At 44.5% G+C, this 21,991-nt stretch overlaps 1 long non-coding RNA gene across 1 annotated transcript; it reads right to left on the bottom strand.

Annotated features, from left to right (window-relative positions):
- Positions 1-17,991: 17,991 nt before the first annotated feature.
- Positions 17,992-18,919, bottom strand: LOC141070432 (uncharacterized). The gene is made up of 4 exons (XR_012226660.1): positions 18,717-18,919; positions 18,507-18,647; positions 18,264-18,419; positions 17,992-18,148 (listed from the first exon to the last, which is right to left on the bottom strand). It is a non-coding gene; the product is annotated as an uncharacterized lncRNA (long non-coding RNA).
- Between the last annotated feature and the right edge of the window lie 3,072 nt (positions 18,920-21,991).

Genomic DNA, 21,991 nt, shown 5'->3' with positions numbered 1-21,991 from the left:
CGCACAGTGCGTCGAACTTTGAGGCAGATGGGCTACAGCAGCAGAAGACCACACTGGGTACCACTCCTCTCAGCTAAGAACAGGAAACTGAGGCTACAATTTGCACAAGCTCATCGAAATTGGACAGTAGAAGATTGGAAAAACGTTGCCTGGTCTGATGAGTCTCGATTTCTGCTGCGACATTCGGATGGTAGGGTCAGAATTTGGCGTAAACAACATGAAAGCATGGATCCATCCTGCCTTGTATCAACGGTTCAGGCTGGTGGTGGTGGTGTCATGGTGTGGGGAATTTTTTCTTGGCACTCTTTGGGCCCCTTGGTACCAATTGAGCATCGTTGCAACGCCACAGCCTACCTGAGTATTGTTGCTGACCATGTCCATCCCTTTATGACCACAATGTACCCAACATCTGATGGCTACTTTCAGCAGGATAATGCGCCATGTCATAAAGCTCGAATCATCTCAGATTGGTTTCTTGAACATGACAATGAGTTCACTGTACTCAAATGGCCTCCTCAGTCACCAGATCTCAATCCAATAGAGCATCTTTGGGATGTGGTGGAACGGGAGATTCGCATCAGGGATGTGAAGCCGACAAATCTGCGCCAACTGTGTGATGCCATCATGTCAATATGGTCCAACATCTCTGAGGAATGCTTCCGGCACCTTGTTGAATCTCTGCCACGAAGAATTGAGGCAGTTCTGAAGGCAAAAGGGGGTCCAACCCGTTACTAGCATGGTGTACCTAATAAAGTGGCCAGTGAGTGTATGTAGCATGTAGTATGTATGTAGTATGTATGTGGTATGTATGTAGCATGTAGTATGTATGTAGCATGCAGTATGTATGTAGTATATATGTAGTATGTATGTAGCATGTAGTATATATGTAGTATGCATGTTGCATGCATGTAGTATATATGTAGTATGTATGTTGCATGTAGTATATATGTAGTATGCATGTTGCATGTAGTATATATGTAGTATGCATGTTGCATGCATGTAGTATATATGTAGTATGTATGTTGCATGTAGTATATATGTAGTATGAATGTAGCATGTATGTAGTATGTAGTATGAATGTAGCATGTATGTAGTATGCATGTTGTATGTATGTAGCATGTATGTAGCATGTAATTTTTTTTTTTTTTTTTTTACATTCAACACATTAGCCGGATGATGGGACTACTACTGTCCCATCATTGGCTAATGTGTCAATCACTGTCATGGTAGCAGGCATCGCCCGATGGGACTTGTAGTCCCATCGGACGATGCCTGCACAGACCCCCGAAGCCTGCACAGCCCCCCGGCAGGCCGGCACAGCCCCCCGGCAGGCCGGCACAGCCCCCCGGCAGGCCGGCACAGCCCCCCGGAGCCTGCACAGCCCCCCGGCAGGCCGGCACAGCCCCCCGGCAGGCCGGCACAGCCCACCGGAGCCTGCACAGCCCCCCGGCAGGCCGGCACAGACCACCGGAGCCTGCACAGACCCCCTGGCAGGCCAGCACAGCCCCCCGAAAGGCCCGTACAGACCCCAGAGAGGCTGTACAAGGGAAAAACAGGATTTTTCTTATTCCGATACCGGAAGTCCCATAGACTTGAATGGGACTTCCGGTATCGGAATCGGCGATACCGATACTTTTTTTTAAGATCGGCCGATCCATTCCGATCCGATACTTTGAAGTATCGGACGGTATCGCTCAACTCTACTCACCACCAGTCTCCAACAGCGGAGCAGGACCAAGCAACTTCCCCAGATCAGTCGGCTACAGTACCTGCACCTCCCGGGGCTTCAGCAATAGTGGCTCCCCCACTCTCACGGCAGGAGATTTTGCTGAGTCACTGCCTGCATTACTCCTCACCGCTGGCTTCCAGGGGCTGTATATTCATTAATATCCATCAGAAATCTTCAAAAAGGGTCTCAAAATGATCCTAGCGGTGGCAGCAATCCAGTTCAAAGGGTCTTCTGACAAAAGGCGCTCTTTAAAGCTTTATCTGTCACTTTTTCCAAACAGCTTCATGGGAGCTCAGAGCTCACACATCCTCCTGCATTGAGCTCCAGGCCACGCCCCCTTGTTAGTTTAAATTTAAAAGTTTATAAACATTATATAATGTTATATATATATACAGTTGTGGCCAAAAGTATTGACACCCCTGCAATCCTGTCAGATAATACTCAGTTTCTTCCTGAAAATGATTGCAAACACAAATTCTTTGGTATTATTATCTTCATTTAATTTGTCTTAAATGAAAAAACACAAAAAGAATTGTCCTAAAGCCAAATTGGATATAATTCCACACCAAACATAAAAAAGAGGGTGGACAAAAGTATTGGCACTGTTCGAAAAATCATGTGATGCTTCTCTAATTTGTGTAATTAACAGCACTTGTAACTTACCTTTGGCACCTAACAGGTGTTGGCAATAACTAAATCACACTTGCAGCCAGTTGACATGGACTAAAGTTGACTCAACCTCTGTCCTGTGTCCTTGTGTGTACCACATTGAGCATGGAGAAAAGAAAGAAGACCAAAGAACTGTCTGAGGACTTGAGAAACCAAATTGTGAGGAAGCATGAGCAATCTCAAGGCTACAAGTCCATCTCCAAAGACCAGAATGTTCCTGTGTCTACCGTACGCAGTGTCATCAAGAAATTTAAAGCCCATGGCACTGTGGCTAACCTCCCTAGATGTGGACGGAAAAGAAAAATTGACAAGAGATTTCAACGCAAGATTGTGCGGATGCTGGATAAAGAACCTCGACTAACATCCAAACAAGTTCAAGCTGCCCTGTAGTCCGAGGGTACAACAGTGTCAACCCGTACTATCCATCGGCGTCTTAATGAAAAGGGACTGTATGGTAGGAGACCCAGGAAGACCCCACTTCTTACCCCGAGACATAAAAAAGCCTGGCTGGAGTTTGCCAAAACTTACCTGAAAAAGCCAAAAACGTTTTGGAAGAATGTTCTCTGGTCAGATGAGACAAAAGTAGAGCTTTTTGGGCAAAGGCATCAACATAGAGTTTACAGGAGAAAAAAAGAGGCATTCAAAGAAAAGAACACGGTCCCTACAGTCAAACATGGCAGAGGTTCCCTGATGATTTGGGGTTGCTTTGCTGCCTCTGGCACTGGACTGCTTGACTGTGTGCATGGCATTATGAAGTCTGAAGACTACCAACAAATTTTGCAGCATAATGTAGGGCCCAGTGTAAGAAAGCTGGGTCTCCCTCAGAGGTCATGGGTCTTCCAGCAGGACAATGACCCAAAACACACTTCAAAAAGCACTAGAAAATGGTTTGAGAGAAAGCAGTGGAGACTTCTAAGGTGGCCAGCATTGAGTCCAGACCTGAATCCCATAGAACACCTGTGGAGAGATCTAAAAATGGCAGTTTGGAGAAGGCACCCTTCACATATCAGGGACCTGGAGCAGTTTGCCAAAGAATAATGGTCTAAAATTCCAGCAGACAATTGTAAGAAACTCATTGATGGTTACCGGAAGCGGTTGGTCGCAGTTATTTTGGCTAAAGGTTGTGCAACCAAGTATTAGGCTGAGGGTGCCAATACTTTTATCTGGCCCATTTTTGGAGTTTTGTGTGAAATGATAAATGTTTTGCCTTTTGCTTCATTCTCTTTTGTGTTTTTTTCATTTAAGAGAAATTAAATGAAGATAATAATACCAAATAATTTGTGTTTGCAATCATTTTCAGGAAGAAACTGAGTATTATCTGACAGAATTGCAGGGGTGTCAATAGTTTTGGCCACAACTGTGTATATATATATATATATATATATATATATATATATATATATATATATATATATATAAATATATATTTCTAGTTTATATCTACTGCAGTGTCAACTTATTTCAAAACCTTAAAAAACCCTTTAAAAAAACAAAAAAAACCTTCAAATATACATTTAAAAAAATTAAAAAATATTAAAATAAGCTAATAAAAACACACCCATTAGGTCTGGGCATCTTTAGAGGGAGTACTTCCCTGATGGCGGCTCTGACCTGACCTCCACCCAGCCCATTACCCTGCTTTAGTAGGCCATCTAATAACTGTATGCAGAATTTAGTAAAGCAGGCCACAAGTTTGAAGCAAAATAACATTTTTATTACAGTCAAAAATATGAAAACAATTAAATAAATACAGCATGTCATAAGTAATCAGTAAACAAAAGGAAACATCACTGAAACTACAATTGTTGATAATACGAGCCTGAATTGTTAAATCGTTGCCTGGGCGGAGTAAAAAATTGGGAAGCCTGAGGAGAGACATGATGAGGAGAGTCGCCGAGGTATAGTAGAAGGTGCAGCTTCTTCACTAGCCTCCTCAGTACTTATTGCCGTACTGGTGATGTCATCACTGCCACATGTTGGTGTTGACAAAGCTTCACAATGCTCCTGCGTGAACAGAAAATGCATGTTAACCAAAAACCAAAACTTATTGTACTTTATACAGCAACACCCAAATACAGTAATGCGTTTGCATTGGATATCATGAGCAGCAGTCACAAGCGTACACATGCACTGGAAACAAATGTGAGGGCGGGACTAGTACTACAGGATATGAAATGGCATTCAACGGTATGAAAAACTGAGTGGGCCTAAACAAGTAAAGGAGTATACTTATCTGTACTGGAAGGGATAACTTTTGAAATATGCAAAATTAATCATGTAAAACCGGAGTTACTATTTTCTAATCAACTATGCCATGTACATACTAAGTTTAAATTCTATTTAGAGGGAAGCAAAGAAGGTACTTACATCTCCGACAGGGGATTCAGGCTGGATCTCTGGCTCTTCTTCCATCGTCGATACCATTGGGCGTGGTACCTCTTGGTCACGTGTGAAGGCCATCAAGTCGTAGTACCATAACTTGGGCACATACACTTCTTTTGTACCGTACCAGACTTCGTGGACTTTTCGACCTTATTTTTTTTTTGTAGACTGTGCGTAGGCCCTGAATTTTTTTCTTCACCACAGTCTCATCCACAGTGTCGCTGGGATTGTGCTACTTGAAGAGGGCAACTAGTTTTTCATAAGCCTCCTTTTTTATATTTATTGCTGTAGTCAGCAGATTTTATCTTCCAAAGGCAGGGCAGGGAGAGATACAATTCTATCAATTCCCGAATAACATCCTGTCTATCGGAGGACATCTTAAAAATATAAAAGCAAACAGTGAGAACGGCACAATACCTGTAACATTTTAGAAAACTCAAAATCCACGTTTGAAATGCACTAGTATTTTTTGGGCTGGGCAGCAAAACTAAAATGGCTGACCATGCCAAAATGTATGTACACAGATAGAAGCCAAGCAGCCCCCCATTTGCTTGCAAGTGTAAAAGCATGACCACAATGTAGAATAAAGTTATGATTGCATATAATAGCTGACGTATAAGTAATGGAAACTCTACAAATATCCCTCAATGGCGGGGGCAGGCAAACTAAAATGGTTGCCCATGCCAAAGGGTAGGTACACAGATAGAAGCCAAGCAGCCCTCCATTTGCTTGCAAGTGTAAAATCATGACCACTATGTAGAATAGAGTTATGATTAAATATCATAGAATCGTAGAGTTGGAAGGGACCTCCTGGGCCACCTGGTCCAACCCCCTGCTCAAAGCAGGATTCGCTAAATCATCCCAGACAGATGTCTGTCCAGCCTCTGTTTGAAGACTTCCATTGAAGGAAAACTCAACACTTTTTTCTAATATCTAATCTGTGTCTCCTCCCATTCAGTTTCATCCCATTGATTCTAGTCTTTCCTTGTGCAAATGAGAATAAAGTTGATCCTTCTACAATGTGACAGCCCTTGTGATATTTGTAGACAGCTATTAAGTCTCCTCTTAGTCTTCTCTTTTGCAAACTAAGCATTCCCAAATCATGCAACCTTTCCTCATAAGACAGGGTTTGCAGACCGGTCACCATTCTGGTCGCTCTTTTCTGAACTTGCTCCAGTTTGTTGATGTCTTTTTTAAAATGTGGCGCCCAAAACTGGACACAGTATTGCAGATGAGGTCTGACCAAAGAGGAATAGAGGGCAATAATGACTTCACGTGATCTAGACTGTATGCTTCTGTTAATACATCCTAGAATTGCATTTGCCTTTTTTGCTGCTGCATCACACTGTTGACTCATATTCAGTCTGTGATCTATTAGTATACCCAAGTCTTTTTCACATGTGCTGTGGCTTAGCCCTATTCCTCCCATTCTGTGTATGCTTTTTTTATTTTTATTGCCCAGATGTAGTACTTTGCATTTTTCCCTGTTAAAAACCATTCTGTTAGTTGCTGCCCACTGCTCCAGTTTATTTATATATTTTTGATTCCTCTGTTCTCTAGTATTAGTTATCCCTCCTAGCTTTGTGTCATCAGCAAATTTAATATGATAGATAGCTGACCTAAAAAAGGAAACGCAACAAAGATCCTAATTTAAGACCCAAACAATGCCTACCTTGCATGACGGAGCAACTAGAAGGTGTAGTAAGATCCACGAATAATTGTGCACTAGCGACTCAGACAGGGACACTGAAGCAAACCGCGTGGTGAAATCCACGAATAATAACGCACTAGCAATTCACACGGGGACGCTGAAGGAAAGCTATATATGATCCACAGCGCTCAGGAACAATGGATGGATTGTCTTTTATGATGAGGTCGCCCAATCAGAGAATGATAGCGCAGTAGTGGCCACCAATTGGAGCAGAGGGGCATGGCAAAGGCAACGCTGAAGCACGCCTTTCAAGGTCTGAGTCATCACAAAAGATGTGTTACAAGGTCCCAACGACCGCCGAGGTCGTATACGGATCGCCGTATCATTGCTGCATCGTTGAGTAGATCTGTCTGTTTGACAGCTTACTAGCGGCCATGTAGTGACGCACCAGCGATCCTTACAGATCGTATCATTGTCGGGATTGCTGGAGCGTCGCTATGTGTAATGGGACCTTAAATCTCCCCCTCTTGTCTTTGGCCTAACCAATTCATTCATGCTGAAAGTGATCTCTCCCAGATGGCCATTATGCACTTCATTCATGTAGCGAGCAACAGGCGTATCTCTGTTATTCTTTATATCGTCCAGATGCTCGCCCACCCTCACTCTCAGCTCTCTTATAGTTTTGCCAACGTAATCCAGAGGGCAAGTACAGGTCGCCTTATAAACCAACCCCGTAGATCCACAATTACCAAAATCTGTGATGTAAAAAACTTTTCCATTTGCCGCACTACAGAAATGCACAAGACGCTAACCAGGTTTTTTCTACTAACTTTTCAGCTGCTGATAGTGTTGATAGTTCTTCTCTTAAAACATTGTTTAAGGACCTATATTTGGCCTTTAAAGAAAACATTACCGTAAATCTTGGTGGGAAATAAAGGGGCTAGAAACTATATTAAGAACAAAATTGTCCCAAAGGGCCTCCGTATTAATATACATCCATCACCCCGGACAACTAAATCCCATTTGTTGGCATTGTGGACCAAAACGTCAGTTGAGGCCTCAATTCACTTCATGCAACTTCTCATTGAGGAGCAGAAGCTTTTTGAGGAATCAGCATAAAAACTTAATAATCTGATTGAGAAAGTTCAAAAACTCATTGATGGTTACCGGAAGCGGTTGGTCGCAGTTATTTTGGCTAAAGGTTGTGCAACCAAGTATTAGGCTGAGGGTGCCAATACTTTTGTCTGGCCCATTTTTGTAGTTGTGTGTGAAATGATCAATGTTTTGCTTTTTGCTTCATTCTCTTTTGTGTTTTTTCATTTAAGACAAATTAAATGAAGATAATAATACCAAAGAATTTGTGTTTGCAATCATTTTCAGGAAGAAACTGAGTATTATCTGACAGAATTGCCGGGGTGTCAATACTTTGGGCCGCAACTGTACATATTCACAGTTTGAACCTTATAACTAGTTGGTGGAAATAACCTGCTACCCAGTCATCTCATTGTCTTGTGATTTGAGAAATATCTAGCAGACATAGGGAATGAGGAACTTAGGCCAGGTGGTCCGGCCGATATTGGAGACTTGCTGACAAGTGCAAGACTCCGGACAGTAAATCACGTGGTGTCTAAATAACCCCAGGTCGGGCACCCATATATGTTCATGCATTTAAACTGACCAATTAGCTAAGAAGTAAAGCCTTTATGTTAATGAGTAACCACTCCTTTATACGAACTGATAAAAGACCATATATGAATAAAGTTTCCAGAGTTCTGCTGGAATGAGTTGTTGCTAACTACGTGTAGCTTCCTCTTTTCCTTTGAGCGCTCAATAAGACTCTGTCTAATTAGGACAGGCCACAGTATGCACAGGGGTAAATCTACCCAAATCAAAAATAAATCCACAACAAGTGGCGCCCAACGTGGGGCCATGGACGAAAACGCACGGGGATCCTGCTGACCGGAGAGGACAGAGGTGCCGGCCAAGGTCTTGGCTCATGGGAACGGAGATTTGCGCAACTCCATAAGTAAGGTAAGAAAATCTAGTTATCTTACCTGAAAGTTCCCTGTGCCCAGTCTGGGTCAGCAACTCTAGCCGGTCAGTGTGTACACCAAACCCAGGTAGTGTTGAAAAGTCCACGAGAAAATCCAAACCCTGGGATAAGCTAAGTGTCTACTGTGATCCTGTGTGTCTGAGATTCAGGTGAGAGAGTTGGTGGAGACTGTGACTTGATTTGTAGCTGCTGAGACACCGATAACAAGACTGAGTCTCTCTGACTAAGTCAGATCACGTCCCCGCACCATGCGGAGGTTTTGACTTAGACGGGATATCACAGGTGGTTTCCTCTGAAAAAGCTGTCACGGTCCCCGCACACATACACGGAGGTGTCAGCTTCAAGGAGGTATCACAGGTGAATCCCACCCCACGGCTGTCACGGTCCCCGCACACACACACGGAGGTGTCAGCTTAAGGGAGGCATCACAGGTGAATCCCTCGGCTGCCACAGTCCCCGCACACACGCGGATGCGGCAGACTGGGGGGATATCACAGACTGATCACTGGAGAGATTATCACGGTTCTCGGGTGCACACGGAGGGGTGATAATCTAATGGGATATCACGGCTCCCGTCTCCCAGCAGATGGAGGGTGATACATCCCGGTGCTAACCAAAGCGCCATGGGTGATTGGCAGTTACCGGTTGTCAGCAGCTGTTTGACATGTCACAGAAGGGCTTTCGATCTCTCTCCCCGGATGTCTATATGTGAATTTATTGCAGGTTTCCGCCAAAGATCTGAAGCAGATTATATTTTGGACTCTGTTCTTCCCTATTTTATCTTTTATTTTGCATTTTTGGTAGAGGCTTTTGTTACTGCAGTGTGAGAATTTTCAGGAAAGCTGGGTCTTTTTGAGCATATCAATGTTTGTTTTTTTTCCTCTTCATGTCACTGAAAGACACAGGCACAAAAAAGAGGAAGTTGGGTGCCTACATTCTACATTAACCATTTTATTGTTGGTTTAAAGTTTTATATACTATATACTTTTTGATTTTATCAATTTTTGGGGGGTTTCATTCTTTAAAAATATTTAAAAAAAAAAAAAAAAAAGAAAAATGTTTCCTTTTTTTTATCTCTTAATTTTTCTGCCGAGTTTTTCTTCCACGTTTTTGTGACATATTTTATCAGTTTTTTTAAGTTTTAGTTTTCACTTCTTTCTTCCAGTTTTGTGTTAAAAAAAGAATTTTGAATTTTTACCTGCCTTGGTAATTCCTGTGTTATCTTGCCAATTTTTGATTTTCCATATTCTTGTTTTCTTTTTGTTCCCTTTTAAGGAGGTTAAAAGGGGTTGCAAGGTGTTTAAAGGTTTAATCACTTACCTTTTTTTTTTTTTTGAAGTTTCTGGAACAGACACAGTAGGTGTTATTCAGAAAGTTAAGCATGTCGGTTTCTACGGGCAGCTCCATATGCTGTACAATGGCATAATGTATTGAAAGGAAAAAAGGGAAGTAGCTAGTTGAGCTCAATTGCAGTCTGCATTTCTTAAAGTGACAGCGCATTTAACAGCGCAGTAGGTGCTAGCAGATAGTGTGAACAAGACAGGATTGTTTTTTTTTGTTTTACGTGTAGGAAAAAGTGTTTTCATAGTAATCTGTGCCATCTGAGGAGGACCACAGGTCGAAGAATGCCTTCCGTGACGGCAGGGGGGGAGCAGTCCGCCCCCCCATCTTCTCTCTCCTCACTCTTCCCTCCTCCCATGTCCCTCCTCCCTCTATCTCCGCTATTTTCACAACCTCCTCCCCTCTCTCATCTATTTCTCCTCCCATACCTCGTCCTCCCTCACCATCTCTCCCTCCTATCTTCTTCACCTCCGCCTATCTCTCCTCCCTTTCCATCTTCATCACCAACGCCCACCTCTCATCCCTCTCATCCACTGCACCCGTCTCCTTTTTTCCCTCCTCCTTGTCTTCACCATCTCCCCCAAACTTTCTTTTTTCTTCTTTTTTCTTCTTCTTTCTCACCCACCTCTCAGTTCATCGTCACCCGCTGGCCCAGTGCCAGATCCAGACAATGGAGTGTCCCTAGTTCCACAGGGGACTCTTTCTAAAGAGACAGTTATGTCACCGGGAGAAGAAAGTGAATCACTCCCCACACATGACAACACAGGTGCCCTCCCGATACAACAGATAGCAGAAGGGAGGTGTTGGCCATCAGACACTGCACCTGCTAACTCTGAGACTGAAGATCCTATGTGCCACACGGAGCTCCAGTCTAAAGGGGGGGGAAGTACACACACACACACACACAGACAGACAATCACACAGTGGCACAGTTCCTCCTCTGATGAACATGAAGAGGAGATTATGCTGCATAGTAGGCAGGGGCAGATAGAGCCAGAACTCTTACACTATGTGCCCTTCACCCCTAGTCAGGTGTTCAGTATTCTAAAATCATGAAGGAACACCTCAATCTTCCATCAGAATTAGATGTGCATTCCTGGAAACCAGGATCAAAGCTAATTGAACAGCTTAGAGAGTGGGCCAACACCAGACAAGCACTCAGCCTGCATAACATGAGACAAGCCGAGACAGAGTCTCTAGACAGGTTTCATGGCAGAGTGAGGCAAGTATTCCAAATTTTAGGCTTCACTATTCATGATCAGATACACGGACAGATGTTGGCACAGGCCTTTGTGCATGGACTAAGAGAACCAATCAAGAAACTACTGATAGTGGCCAGGCCTGAGTACAGGACAATAGCAGTAGGTGTCCTGCTTACAGTAGCCAGAAGAATTGAGTCCCTCCCAGGAGTACGGAGGACAGGCCCTCCCGTGATGGCCACAGACGTGGAGGAGCAACCACCCTGCAGAGACAGAAGACCTGTCAGGTGTTTCAACTGTGGCAACTTTGGCCATTTCCGGAACCAGTGCACAGCACCCCGGCAACCCAGGTCATCACGCGGAGGAGTAGGCCAAGAAAGAAACACAAAAGACAATGAAGAACCCTGTCCATAGGACAGAGGCAAACCAGGTCCGCCAGACGTCACGCCCCTGACATGTGAAACCCCATCAGCGAACCCAATACCTCAAATCACTGGGGGCTGTCATATCTTTCCTTGTGGACACTGGTGTAGTCAGAAGTGAAAATCCCCGACACCACAAGTCAATCAGAACACTCTGTGTCTTGTATGGGGATTTAAGGTCAAGACAGGCGTTCCCCAGCTTGCAAGCCCCTGAGCATGTGGACACAGCCAGGACACTCCATCTTGTTCCAGTTTACGGTGGAGACCTGCCCACCCCACCTGATGAGCGCAGACCTACTGCAGGAACTGAAGGTGACCAAAGTGTCCCATGAAGATGTGACCTTGACCTCTTCCCCACCTCAGACCCAAGAAGAATCAATCATGCTGGTGGCCCTACAAGAGCCTCGCTCGAACAACCGGTGCAAGCCTACCCAAGGAGGTGCTGGACATAGCACCCAGAAGCCTATGGCCCAAGGGAGACTTCCAAGTTGCGCCAGTGCGGGTGTCACTCAAGTCTACAACCCCGGATGCTCCGATGGCCCAGCATCCGCAGCTCATCACCCAGAGCTAAACTGACTCTGACCAGCTGGAGGTCTAAGTGGAACTGCTGTTCAAGAAACGGCCTAAGAACTTTGGCATGGGCCAGGAAAACTCTCAACCCAGAGGGACCACACCCACTTTGTGGAATGACTGCACTGCTTCTGGCTCCAGCGCCAGAGGATCATCTTGGACAAGATTCTGAAGGTGCTCCCTGAAGTTAATCCAGGCCCTGGACCAGAAGACAGCCACTCAGCTCCTCAAATTGGTTAACAAGATGCTGACCAGAAATCAAGCTGGGTGAAAGGAGCTGCTGCTGGCTGGTAAAGAAGATGCCCCAGCAAAAAGACCCCCTGTGAGAGCAAGAAAGCTCAGCTGAACGTCACCTCTGACAAAAATAAGGACCCCAGCAAACGGTTTGGTTTCCTGCCAGCCCTGTGCCAGAAGATGGGAGTCGCTCACGGCACTGTGAAGAGCAAGGCCAGATTGAGCCGCCTCACCCACGGGAATCATCATGCGGTCCCAGCTTCTCTCGATCAAGAGGAAGACTGTGAAAGGAGAACCAGATCAGATTGAATGGTGTATAACCTGAGGACTGTGAGCGAAGCAACCGTGCTTGAAACCCCAGTTGTGCCAGATCTGCACACTCTGCTGACAAACGTGCCAGCCACAGCAACGGTGCTCACGGCAATGGATCTGCCCGAAGCTTCCCTCAATGTTCCCCCTCACCTGGACGACCAGTTCCTGAAAACGCACAAGGGTGGTGCGGTACAAATGGACAGTGAGGCCCAAGAGGACCCGGAACAGCCTTTCACAGCTCGCAAGAGCATTGCCCTCCGTCCCCACCAACTGGATTGCGGAGCATGCAGAAGTCATCGACACCGCTACCTGCACAGCGCTTTCCATGTCTCCTCTACTCTGCCTGGCAGAGCAGCAACATAAGTCCAGTGGTGTCAAAAGCAAGTTCCTGAAGACACTGTATCGCCCACTTGACGAAACACTTGACAGATGACCGGAGGGCCGCGGAGGAGAAGGTGGCTCCCTCAACAACTCCGAAGATGCAGTCCTTCCTTAGTCTAGTCTTGTACTGCAGAACTTGGATCCCTGGTGCTCCAGGCTTAATGCAGCCTCTGTACAATTGCATCAACGCATTGCAACCTTCATCTCGTACAGGAAACTGAAAGACTTCATAGTCTCTGCGCCAACTCTAGGCCTCCCTGACTACGAGAAGCCATCCCGTCTTGACCAAAACGGAAAAAGAAGGACCAAGATGGAGAAGGTCATGCTACTGGCCAGGCTTAAAACAGACCCACGGAGGAAAACCAGAGGCCTCTAGACTACCTCTCAGCTGGCCTGGATCCAGTTGCAAGGGGGGGGCCCTCCTGCATGAAAGCAATACTTGCAGCACACGCCCTCCTGACAAGGCTGCTCTCCACCACTCTTCAGTGCTCTCAGCCGTTACCTGACTCTACTCCCACTCCCAAGGGGGATGCGGATACGGACCCTCAGATGAAAAATCTGCAAGATACCGTACATGGCTCCAGCCTTGCAAATGATGAAGGAAAGTTCCACACGGGATGTGCAGCGACCAGCAATCAAGACATTCTATGGTCCAGAAGGTTGTCAGCCCAAGAGCCCAAGAAGCAGAGCTGATAGAGCTGACGAAAGACCTGCCAGATTGCGAAGAACAAAAACTTCCAGGTACTCGCATGACATGGCACCTGACTTCGGACCCATCTGGGCTGCAAGAAACTTCATCACAGCAAGCGGATCGACCGTGAAGCACCATGGAGCCATCAGAGACCTGCTGGACGCTCTTCAACTACTAAAAGTGGTGGCAGTGCTGAAGGCCAAGGCACACGGAAAACTGAACACAGTAGAGACACGGGGCATCAACAGCAGACGTGGCAGCCAAAGAAGCAGCCAGAGGAAGACAATATGGAAAATGGGAGAGGTCGTAGAGCCGGACGGCTACTACATGACGACTGAAGACGAGAAAACCTGGCAAACAGAAGTCAATGGGAAAACCATTGAAGATGCCATCTCTGAATTGGACAGAAGTGCTGCCTCCTCCTCCACCATCCTCTCGTGGTGAAGCTTCTCCTCCAGCACAGTCCTACGATTGGCAGTCCACGGCAACACACCCCGAGACGAGCTGCATGAGTCCAATGGCATCCCAAGGCTACAACAGTTTGACCTTCCCCCTCATCCCCAGAGAATACCAGCTGGACCTGCAAAGAGTCCCAAGTCCTCCTCTGACACAGTCTAACCCGAGTCTTCATACAGAGGGAGGCACGGACAGAGACGAAACCTCAGCTAAAATCCCACCATCAGCTCAGAGAATGTCAATTACCACAACCCAGTCACTAAACCTGACAAGATGACTTCCTGAAACCTGTACAAGAAGTAACAGGATCAGACTCGGAAGGAGGAGAAGGAGAGCTGGATGCTGAAGGCCAAAAGCACTGGGCTCCAAGAAACCGTCTACCTCAAACTGTCTACCTCAAGACAGACCCAGTCTATCTCAAAGTGTGTACCCTACGGTGGTTCAATGGGCACATGGCCCCCACACAGAATTGAAGACACAGATGAATGACCTGATTGGACTCAACTCACACCTCAACAGTGAAGATTCCCAGCAGCTGTTCGGCCACCGACAAATTTAAAATCGGACAAGCGGGAAAAGTTCCCCCACATCATCTGGCCTGAAGACTTCCCAGTAAGGAACCAGTTGGCGAAGACTACTGCAAAGAAGCTACTCTCAAAAATAGTGTGCAGATATGGGGTTTCCAGAAGCAATAGCAAGTGATCAGGGACCCGCATACACAGCAAACCTAACACAAGAGACCTGATCAGCAGTAGGGTCAGACTTAGGCCTACACACTACTCACCATCCCACACCATAGATTAGGTGGGACACTTAAGAGCAGCATGCTAAAAATTTACCCAAGAGACAGACAAACCCTGGCATTAGACACTCCCGTAGGCTCAGAGAAAGCTGTCACCAATATGAGACTTTATTTGGGTAAAAAACCCAGTTTAGGGGTATTCTTTACTTAGCAGTTGACTATGCAATATGATACTTTGTCTGCATGTGTAGTTGAATTTATCAAGAATTTTGCTAATGTCCATTCTCGAGTTTCTCTCCTTCATTGCCAGGTCCAGATTCGGTGCCTGGTATACACGTCCTGAAGTCAGGAGACTGAGTGTGGGTGGAGAAAGTCTGTAAAGAGAAGCCCTCGATCCCAGATCCGATGGCCCTTCACCAAGTGCTGACGCTGCCGACCTGGAGAGAAAACCCCGCCTGGATCCACGCATCGCATTGCAGGAAAAGGCCTTCATACCAGAAGATACACCTGAGCTGGAATGATGCTGTGGATGACCTCCCTGACTGAATAAATTACCTACCTGACGGAGAATACACATGCACTGACTGCATAGACTGCTAACTAAGAGACTTTGATTACATTGCACCACACCCCCTTTAGGGACAGATCTCCTGACTGCCCATTTGCGAAAAGTCTGTACAGAGGAGGATGTATGCACTAGGCATATGTCAGTCCATTGGCAGCATAAAAGAGTTGCAGCGCTTTGGGCCAGGAGCAGGGTTTTAGGGCAAGTGATATCTAAGGGGGGATTGTTATGGAAATATATATGTATTTCATATAGATCTCACTTGCCTGCTATAGGCTATATACTCATGTATTCTTATATAGGCTATATACTGCACACAGATACATATTCACAGTTTGAACCTTATAACTAGTTGGTGGAAATAACCTGCTACCCAGTCATCTCATTGTCTTGTGATTTGAGAAATATCTAGCGGACATAGGGAATGAGGAACTTAGGCCAGGTGGTCCGGCCGATATTGGACACTTGCTGACAAGTGCAAGACTCCGGACAGTAAATCACGTGGTGTCTAAATAACCCCAGGTCGGACACCCATATATGTTCATGCATTTAAACTGACCAATTAGCTAAGAAGTAAAGCCTTAATGTTAATGAGTAACCACTCCTTTATACAAACTGATAAAAGACCATATATGAATAAAGTTTCCAGAGTTCTGCTGGAATGAGTTGTTGCTAACTACGTGTACCTTCCTCTTTTCCTTTGAGCGCTCAATAAGACTCTGTCTAATTAGGACAGGCCACAGTATGCACAGGGGTAAATCTACCCAAATCAAAAATAAATCCACAACAGGGCCTGCACTCTTGTGTTGAGCAGGGAATGAAAAGTGTTAAAGAGACGTTTAGGGTTATTGGATAGTGAGGTGATGAGGGTGTGAAATAGGTTTGTTTGGAGAGATGAAGGGCAGTGTTGTATGTTTTAAGCATAAACTTATAATGGATGAAATCTTCGGCTAGACTGGATTTTCTCCACAGGTGTTTGGCGCACCTGGAGCACTGCTGTAGGAAACGTGTTTGCAGCATGTGCCAGGGTTGTTGCCGTCTGTGCAGAGTTGTTCTATGTATAGGAGATGCAGCTTCATCCAGGGCACTTTGCAGTGTTTCATTATAATGCTTCAGTGCAGAATCAGAACATGAGAGGGAGGGGATAGGGGCCAATGATGACTGCAAGTCCTTCATAGGTTTGTGGGTGTTAATGCCCTGTATATTTCTATAAGTATGGACTTGGGAGTGACCTGAGGGGCATGGCAGTTCTTGATAGAGAATGAAAAAAGGTTGTGGTCAGAGAACGGGAGAGGGGAGATTGTGAAACCATCCACTTAGCAGAGTCGGGAGAAGACCAGATAGAGGGAGTTTCCGTCTTCATGCGTAGGAGAATTAGTAAGCTGTGAAAGGCCAAACAAGGAGGTTAGAGATAAAAGGTGAGTAGCAGATGGGGAGAGGGGAAGAGCAATGGGGATGTTGAAATCGCCCATGATAGGGGTGGGGATGTCACAGGAGAGAAAATGTGGAAGTCAAGTGGCAAAATGATCCAGGAACTGATGGGAGGGGCCGGGAGGATGATATCCCACCTCCACTCGCATGGAGAAGGGGGTGTAGAGTCTGATGGCATGGACCTCAAAAGAAGGGAAGACAAGTGAGGGTAGTTGAGGGATAACCTGAAAGGTACATTTTAGTGATAGGAGCAGACCAACGCCTCCACCTGCTCTTTTGTCTGATCTTGGGGTATGAGAAAAGTGTAGTCCCCCATATGAAAGAGCAGCAGCAGCGGTAGTGTTTGACTGCTGGATCCAGGATTCAGTAAGAGCCAGAAGGTTCAGAGAATTTGAAAGGAAGAAGTCATGGATGAAGGAGAGTTTATTACACACTAAGCGAGAATTCCAAAGGGCACAATTAAGAGAGACAGAAGGCATGCAGGGAATATTAATAAGATTAGAGGGGTTTCTGAGTGTAGCAATTGGGAGGTTTGACTTTCTATAACATGGGGGACCAGGGTTGGGAGCAATATCCCTGCGACTAGGAGAAGGAGGATAGAAAGAGTGTGCAGAGTGATTTGTGAGAGCGTCTCTGATGTTGAATAGTGGGACTGATTGGATCTGTGCAATTTAACAATGTGAAAAGTGCATGAGTGCTATAGGAGAGGAAAGAAGTGAGGGGCTGATATGGATGGAGTGTAGAGAGTTAATGCCAGGGCGGTGGATGTGTGTGAATGCAGCGGCCAGGTTATAAATTACACAAATGCATATGGTATATATTTGCTGTAATCCAGAAGTACAGGGAATAGATGTATATAAATGTCCTACCTGTCTCCTGCCCTGTCTAACTGCTATGTTATAACTGCCTCATACTTTGATCAAATGTACTTCGATTAAATGTGCATAAATGCCCCCTGCATAAATGCCTTCCCCAAGCTATGTCTGAATATATAGGATGCTGAGGCTTAGATCTCTTTTTTTTCTCTCTCTCTCTCTTCTCTTTAATCAATCAAACTAAACTAAGACAGCAGGGCCCAATAACTATAGTGGTCAGATAACCAGTGTCCTGGCCTGCATGCATCATAAATCACTTTGAAAAGTTTCTTGACCTCACAACATAAGGGGACAAGTTGAGTAAGTTGAAATAACTATATACCAGATATGAACTTGCATAGTTGAAAAGACATATATAGCAATCAGAATTAAATGCTTGCTGACATTGAATGGAGTGGAGGCACACAGGAGTTGATTCACAGCAGAGATTGAAAAAGCAGGTTACCTGTATGAAGAGAATAGAGATGCATGTCACATTCATCCATGTTATAACTGCCTCATACTTTGATAAAATGTACTTCGATTAAACATTAGTCAAAATAAAAAAAATCTATACTTACGTTCGCTGAGCAAGCGCAGGCCTCAGAAAGTCAAGGTCCCTGTGGTATTTATTTTTTCTGAACCTTGCAGCAGAACCACTTTGAACCCGAAGCTCCTCTCTCATGTCCTTGTTGAAGCGGTCCTTCATCGAGCGCCAATGGAATTTGATTGCTTCACTGTGAAGGGGAAAAAAAAATTCTTAGTAAACAATGCACATCCATTCACAGGTTCACTACCGGTCCAAACCACATTGCAATACTTACCCAAATCACTTCTTGCTCACGGCGTGGCACGGTCCCAGCCAGGCAGCAGCGATGTTGCGACTTCTTCCCAGAGCCATCGAATGACCACATTGTCGGAGTGCTGACGGTCACGGGTGTCCCACAATGGTCCTCGCTCATGCACTAGGTGAAAAGTTAAACATGTAAAGATCAAAAAACAATTTACACCAAAAAAAGGGCAACAATACTTACATTACAGGCAGTAGTCCAACACCACAGCAGTCAGCACAGGCCAGGGACAGACGGCAGCAACACGAGACTACCACAGCACCAGGAGACGACCACAGGAAAACAACTGCACCAGGAGAGACACCCACTGCGTCACAGAGAATCGGCCAGTCTACAGCAAACAGAAAAAGCATTCAGAGAGACAGACATTTCCAAAGCTTCAATACTTACATAGACAGTCTTGTCCTCACCAGGAGATGAGATAGAGAAAAACACTGCACCCGGAGAGACACCCACAGCACCACAGAGAATCAGCCAGTCTACAAGGAACGGAAAAAGCATTCAGAGACACAGACATTTCCAAAGCTTCTATACTTACATAGACACCACGACAGAAAGCAGCACCAGGAGCCAACAAGCATGTGTAAAATTAAACAGAAAAAAATTAATAGAAAGTAAAAAAAAGAGAGAGAGACAGCAATCAGAGAAAGTTGGAGCCAGATTGATGAAGAGTACTGCTTGACACTCATTAAGTCCATGCCTCAGACTGCAAGCTGTTATAAAAGCCAGAGGTGGTGCAACAAAATACTAGTGATGTGTTGGAGTGTTTTTTTTGTTTGTTTGTTTTTCATGATTCCATAATTTTTCCCCTATGCTTGGTTTGAAAAAGTAACCATTACTGACTACCACATTTTTTGTTCTTGATTTCTTTTAGTATTTCTTAAAGCCAGAAAATTGCCATTTGGAATGACTTTAGTTTTGTGCCATGTCTGTGATCTGCTTTTTTTCTACAAAATTAACAACTGAATGAACATCCTCCAAGGCCGGTGATTCCATAATTTTTGCCAGGGGTTGTAGTATTCAAGCACTCTGAAGACACTTAGTTAGCACCCATGCATGCTCAGATAACACCTTATTCGAGTACGTTCGCTCAATTCTCTATAGGTGAAATGGTTAGAGATTGTATTATTCTGGCTCCATGCAATTTTCTTATAATGGCTAATTAGTCTTACAATACTACCATTGTTGCATTATTCTGCAGTTTGCTTAGGAACCAATAGAGCGTCTATGGTTAACTTTCAATGTACTTTATACACACTAATATACTTCTCAATAACATACAATTACATTGTGTTAAACTTTACAAAATTCAAGAAAAATTACAGTTATAAAAAACCTTTCTCAAATAAGATAGTATAGAACCAATTATGTCACATCCTGTACTTCTTCCATCACTTTGGACGCCTATAGGATGCTTGATTTCAGCTATTCTCAGTAAAGTGGCGCCAAAGAGGCCTACAGAAGGCACCATATGGCCACTGTAACAGGCACTATTATAGGCGCACGGTGGCAAAAACTTTATATGTGTCAGATACTGATAAGTTGGGTTTATAGTATAGAAACTAGCAGGTATTACAATTATTTATGATACTAAGATTTGTAGATTTTTTGGCTTGATTAATTGGGGATTGTATAGAACATTTTTTTGGGGTATTATATGGAAGTAATATTCGAGTATGGTATGGCCGTATTAATCGACCGTTTGTCTATTGATTGTATGCTACGCTATTCTTATTAGCACTGTAGTTTGAAGACTATACGGTACTATTATTCGGGCACTTATATGTCAGTATTATTTTTTATAGTATGCCGCTCTTGTTTGTTCAGATTGAGGGGGGGCATTACTTTTCTGCTATTTTTAGGCACATACAGTTTTTCCTTGATAGTACAATGGCCTCTGCAACAGCTCAGAAAAGAGATGATCCAAAATTCAGCACTGTCTGACGCAATAATTTTTTCGTTTTGATACTACGGTATTATGTCTCTAGCACCATTAGGTGGCAATATCAGCTGGAGCTCTCTGTGCACAGAGTGGGAAGCCTCGGTTACTATTAAAAGAAATGTAATAATAATAATAAACCTCACATATTTCAGTGGAGCATTGAAGTTTGCATTACCAGACGCAGCACACAAAGGAGAGCCATTTCTAGTAAAAGCAAGTCCCATCCCTGTCATATTCGGTCAGGTCCCAGCACTCAGACTCATCCCTCATACTTTCCATATAGTGAGTGACATGCCTACCATCATATCAACTTTTGAAGACCAGAACACAAATTATGCGCCACGTCCCAATCCACGCCCATTTACCATTCCTTTCTACTCTATGAGAGGGGCGCTGGCAATGAGAGACATGTGGAAGACGCCCGAAACTGCAGGGCCTAGACCCAAATCCGGGACTGTCCGCTGTATCTGGGATGGTTGGGACTAGAGATGAGTGGATAGATTCACGGAAATCCAGTCCAGGTCAGTGGGAACTGAACATGAGGCCGCGAATCTTTTAGTTTCCTGCGTCCACGGCGCAGTTTTTGATCACTCAGGGCTGGCGCAATGTCATCTGTGCATCCTGCTCATCTCTAGTTGGGATCTGTGGATTATTTTTTGTTCCTTCATTCACAGTCAGAGCCGCCAGAACTTTCTCATCTTTATATAGAGTTACTATACGACATCCGGGACAAGGAAAAAAAGTCATTGAATTTTAGAATACACTCTTATTTAAACACGGCAATGGGAGCTGTACACTACTCCAACAAGTGGCGGCCACCCTATTGGAACCGGACGTGTACCCAACTAAACACATTTACGCTGTACCCATGTATTCCAGGTATGCTATACCATTAGATACCTGGCGGATACCGGATCTATATCCAGCAGCCACCATTTTGATTAGTATGTAGGACCTAGGCAGGAGGCCCTTAACTTATAATTTTGATTATACATGGATATCATTTTGATTAACCCTTAGGTCTATTTTCAGGCCCTAAGATAACTGGCTCCTGTGGGCACTAATCTTTAAATAGCTTTCTCATAAGAAAGTGTTGTTACCACAGGTATGTTCCATTTAACAAAAGACTTCTACAAACATACTGCGCAACCCACTCACCCCTCTCCCTATCTCTTTACTGGTGTCACCACTGATTCACTCCAAGTGACTAATATACTGTATAATCCATTTTACAAAGAAGTTGGGTAGGTTTCCCCGTCCTTTCTGCTTTTTCGTTAATATTCCCTCCATTACCCCGGACTGGGGTATTTTCATAATATTGATGTTTAGTGTTTCTGTAAAATCTTGTTTTGCAATACCATAGTTTAAATCTATAAATTGAATGTAACAACATGATTTTGTATATTGTAGATCTATATATTTTCTCACTGCCTTTTATATTAGAGGACACTGATGAAGGTCACCATATGACCGAAAGGTTTGAAGTATATGTACTATACATTGGATTGCATTAAAG

This window comes from Dendrobates tinctorius, unplaced genomic scaffold (assembly GCF_039654945.1).
Source record: "Dendrobates tinctorius isolate UK_male_01 unplaced genomic scaffold, ASM3965494v1 ptg000014l, whole genome shotgun sequence".
Taxonomy (NCBI): Eukaryota; Metazoa; Chordata; class Amphibia; order Anura; family Dendrobatidae; genus Dendrobates; species Dendrobates tinctorius.
The sequence above is the reverse complement of the archived record's forward strand: the minus strand, read 5'-3'. Positions and strand labels throughout refer to the sequence as shown.